This window comes from Pinus tabuliformis, chromosome J, assembly GCF_031772625.1.
Source record: "Pinus tabuliformis cultivar Carrire ecotype Pingquan chromosome J, CPIR1, whole genome shotgun sequence".
Taxonomy (NCBI): domain Eukaryota; kingdom Viridiplantae; phylum Streptophyta; class Pinopsida; order Pinales; family Pinaceae; genus Pinus; species Pinus tabuliformis.
The window spans coordinates 1,390,363,055-1,390,368,012 of record NC_142295.1 but is presented as its reverse complement, the minus strand read 5'-3'; positions in this window follow the sequence as shown (position 1 = coordinate 1,390,368,012).

Below are 4,958 nucleotides of genomic sequence, written 5' to 3'. Positions count from 1 at the left end.
TAATATAGGTGGACCTATCCCAAAATTTCTTAGAGAAGACATGACCGTTTGGCCCCTTTTTCCAATTAGATCTTCCTCATGTATCATTTTAGGACAATCTCTTGTAGCAGAATTGTTTGATACATATATCTCTAATGGCAGCCTGGATTGACCTTAAATTTGGTGATCATGTCTTGATCATCCTTATTTCATGTCCCCATGAAAAATCTCATTCAACAGATGCACGAATCACGAGAACAATAAAAATGGTTATAGGCGATGGAAGACAATTTCTCGAAACGTGTGCACTCGAATTTTCTGAAATTTCTTGAGCATGTTACCATCATCCATATGCATATCCACATGAAAAAAATCATCTAATGGATGCATCGTTTCCGAGATATTGTAAAATAAATTTATGCCCTGTGTGTTTTTGCCTCCTGTAGCATTTTAGGACAACGAAGAAAATGAAATGGGAAAGACATGGAAATTATATGTGGATGTTGGAAATGGATGATGGTGATGAGTTGACATGGCCTTGGTCCTATTGGACCATCTAAGAAAATGAGGATAAATCCCAAGTGTGACTTCCTTTGACTAGATTTTTGACCAACTTTTTCTTTTGGTGCTAACTTGTTTTTGTTGCTTGCAAAGGTTGGAGAACACCTGTATTCATCAGAGAGTGATACATGGAGAAAATATTTGTTAGCTTTTCATTTTTCATTTTTTCTTTTTAGGCCTACTAGGTACTTGAATGACCTTTTCAAGTAATAGGTCTACTTAGGTGCCTCAAAGGATGTTTTCACCTAAGATCTTTTATTTTAACTTTTTTCTCTTTTTCCAACCCATTGACCACCTCATAGAGGTTTTCAATCAATGAGCCAATATCAGGCACCTCGAAGGAGGTTTTCACCTGAGATTTTATTTTCTTCTTTTATTTTCTTTTCATCTTTCTTCATTTTTCCTTTTTGTCTAAAATATCTTTCAAGTATAGAAATAATTCCAATGGAGCCATGTGCATAACAAGATGAAAAATAAACTAATGTGTAGGCTCGAAGTGTATGCTTTGACATGTATCGGAATGTTAGAGACCAAATGCTTTGACTGAGATGAGATCAAGATTGTTGAATAAGAGTGTGTTGTTGCATCTTAATTATTGTTTGGAACCATATTTCAATATAGTTGGGATTCCCTTGGTCCACTTGGACAATTTGATCTCTTCTTGTCTCCTCTTCTACCATGACATTCAAGTCTTCTTCTTTTTCTGATTAGTCTCTTGAACACATGGCACATTTGATGAAAAACATGAGGGGAATTTCTCAATCCTGATTATGATGTATGCTATTCATCAAGTGCAACCCATGATTCTTTGGTCTTCTCATTTGAATCTTCAATTACATCAAGAGATTCTAGTTTTTTCATTACTCCTCCTGAGCTAAGATGAATACCATTTAGATTAAGAGGATATGTTTGGAAGTGTTGTATCTCAACATTGTAAGTGGGTTGAGCTACTTGCTTGTGTGGGTTTGTAAATGGTGCAAAGTAGGTGAGTGGGAGTGGATCTTTGAGATGGATGTGGTTGGGGATGTGGGTGTGGTGGACGTGGATTATAGGGAGAGCATGGAGGTTGGAATGAAGGATATTGATGAAAATATTGAGGATCTTGTCGATTCCTCCCATAAGGTTCTTTCCAACCTTGTTTCCAAGGTTGTCTTTTGGGTTCAAATGACCAAGGTTGGCAAAGGAAAGGGTGTGTTGAAATTTATTTGAGATGGATGTGTATAACTTGACGTTATGAATTAGGTTTTGCATCATATCAAGTTGACTAGGTTTCCATGGTATTCTTTGAGCTACATAACATAGCTTCTTTGGTGATTGACTTGTTCCATTGTGCTCTTGGTAAACTCCATTCATCCTCAATAATGATGGGAAATATTTAATAGCATGTGATTCTCCATGGACAACAAAAATATCAACATCTTATTTTTCTCAATTTTCATTCTCAACATTTCTACATGTTCACTTAGATTGCTAAGAATTTATGTTTTAATGTTGTCAAGCAAATTTCCAAGTTCAACTTGACATACCAATGTTGATGTTGATTTACTTACTCTTGCCCTCCCTCTTGATATGCGCTTTCATATTTCATAAATTTATTCAAATGATAATTAGAATATATCACCTCTACTTATGAGATCGAGGATGTAAATCCACTTATCCATAATTGTTCTATGTAAGTGGGCTTTTAGTGTGTCATATCCTAAATGGTGTAATTTTTCCCTCTTAACGTTATACATGAACCTCTCTATTAGATCTAGAAGACTCTAAACTTATTTTTGAGTGATTATAAATATTTCTTCTTTTAGATCATGATATTTATGTTTTTCTAGAAATATATTTTGCATATCATTCCATGATCTTATTGAAGTAGTCCCTAAACTCATGAACCACTTAAGAGCTCTATCCTTCAATGTTTCCAAAAAAAATATCAATTTTTGATTTTTTAGTAAGTAACCATAAGATCTACAAAGGATTTCAAATTGAAAGAGAGAGGATTCCAGATCCTTTGACCTCATACCATGGAAGTTGGGAAGGAAATATAGAGGTATGTTCTTCATATGAACACTGATATCAGTATCTTGAATGGGAAATCCAAGAGGATCTTCCTCATTGTCGTAATATTTATCCATGTATTATACCTTCTATGCCACCTTTTCTTCTTCTACTTACAAAAATAGATGGCACTACAAGAAGAAAGGTCACTGGTGAGGGTCATGCCTGTGACGGACCTTTAAGGTCCATCACCGATATCACATATGGTGATGGTCTTTCAAAAAGCATTGTTGTATGTGTAGATAATGATGGTCCTTTAAGGTTTTTCACCAAAACCATTTTCAATGACACTTTTGGTGAGGGTCGTTAAATGCTTGTTACTAATTCTCTCTTTGGTGACACTTTTGGTGAGGGTCGTTAAAGGCCCATCACTAATTCTCTCTTTGGTGACACTTCTAGTGACGATATTTTATTGACCCTCGACAATGCTCTTTTTTGTTACTTTTGGTGATGGTCAAAAAATGCTCGTCATCATTGATCATTCCAATGAGTTTTTGATGTTGTTTCATTCATGTGATGGACTTTTAAGGTTCGTCCCCAATGTCGTATACAGTGACGGTGTTTAAAAAAATGTTGTTGTAAGTGTATATAGTGATGGTCCTTTAAGGTTTGTCAGCAAAGACATTTTCAATGACACTTTTGGTGAGGGTCGTTAAAGACCCGTCACTAATTCTCTCTTTAGTGACAGTTTTGGTGAGGGTCGTTAAAGGCCCATCACTAATTCTCTCTTTGGTGACACTTCTAGTGATGATGTTTTGCTGACCCTCACAAATTCTCTTCTTGGTTATTTTTGGTGACGGTCAAAAAAATGTTCGTCATAATTGATCATTCCAATGAGTTTTTGATGACGTTATGTACCTGTTACTATATTGTTTTTCAAAAGATAATGATTTAAGACCATTGTTGTGGATTCTTTTTCATTATGTCTCCATGGTCATAGTGGTTATAGCCAGTCAATTTTTTAAGAAGTAATTAGTGTGTATCATTTCCCTCAAGTCATAAGAATATAGTTTTCCTATGAGTCAACACACGATTCATCTCTATTAGGTTTATTATCTAGCAATTTTCCTTTAAATAAAGTTCCACTAGTGTGTGTAGGAACTATATTATTTAATACATAATCAAGCTCTATCAATTCTATTAATGAGAGAGACCTAGCACTCCTCAACACTCATGGCACACGTTAACATGCTTTGGAATAGTGAACTAACATTCCTTGGCACCTCGCATGTCTTGGAACATCTTTGTACCTAGAATATCTTCCCATGAGTAGGATTCCCAAGCATAATCTGGCATGTCCTAGCATAGCATAGCACTCCCATACAATGTCGTGGCATGCCTTATAGTCTCTAACATGCCCTGGAACACCTTGGCATAATATTGCATTGACAAACATTAGAACTTGTCACACATTGGTACTTTGTATGTATTGGAACATATTATTGGTGTGCCAAGCATGCCCCTTTTGAATAAGATAATGTCCCGACTAATTAACCCTATTATGTGTTCATTTCCCTACATTTTAGCTTAGTTATTCCTTTTGTTTCCTTGAAACTCCTTGATGCATATTGGCATACTCTGGAACACTACACATTCTAGCATGTCTTAGCACCTGACATGCCTTGACACTATTTTGAATATGTTAGCACACCCCGTAACTACATAGCACACTCTTGCACTTCTTGACAGGCCTTGATATTCCCTAGAATTCCTTACCCGTACTTAGCATACCTTGTAACTCCCTCCTTGGCATGACAACTAGCACTCATTGACACTCCTTAACACACTCCTAGCTAAGACATCCTTGTATGCGTTGGCACATATTGGCCGCATGATAGCCTAAAACTCTAACATTCCTTAGCATTGCCAAGCATGCCTTGTCACTCCTCCTTATCATGCTTGGAACTCACTAACACTCCCTGTCATACACTCGTATTCATTCATTTCCATGCGTTATGACGTAGTGCTCCCTTGTGTTTCCCTAGCACTTCCTAACACCCCTTGGCACACATTGGCACACCCTAACACTTGGAACATATTAGCATGCTTTCCTAACACTCTATCATGGCTTGGAACTTCCTATCATACCTTGTCACTCCCTCCTTAGCACACCTAGAACTTGCTAACACTCCCTATCAAACTCTTATTCATTCGTTTCCAGGAAATTGAAACTAGTTCTCCCTTGTGTTTCCCTGGCACTCCCCAAAATGTGTTGGTGCCACACCCTCAAACCTAACACATCTTATTGCTTGGCATGTCTTGCTATGACTAACTTGCCTTCAAAATCTCTAGCATGTTTTAGCACTTCATGGAATTCCCTGCACACCTTAGCACTCCCTAGTTTTCATTCCCTCATAGATAACCTT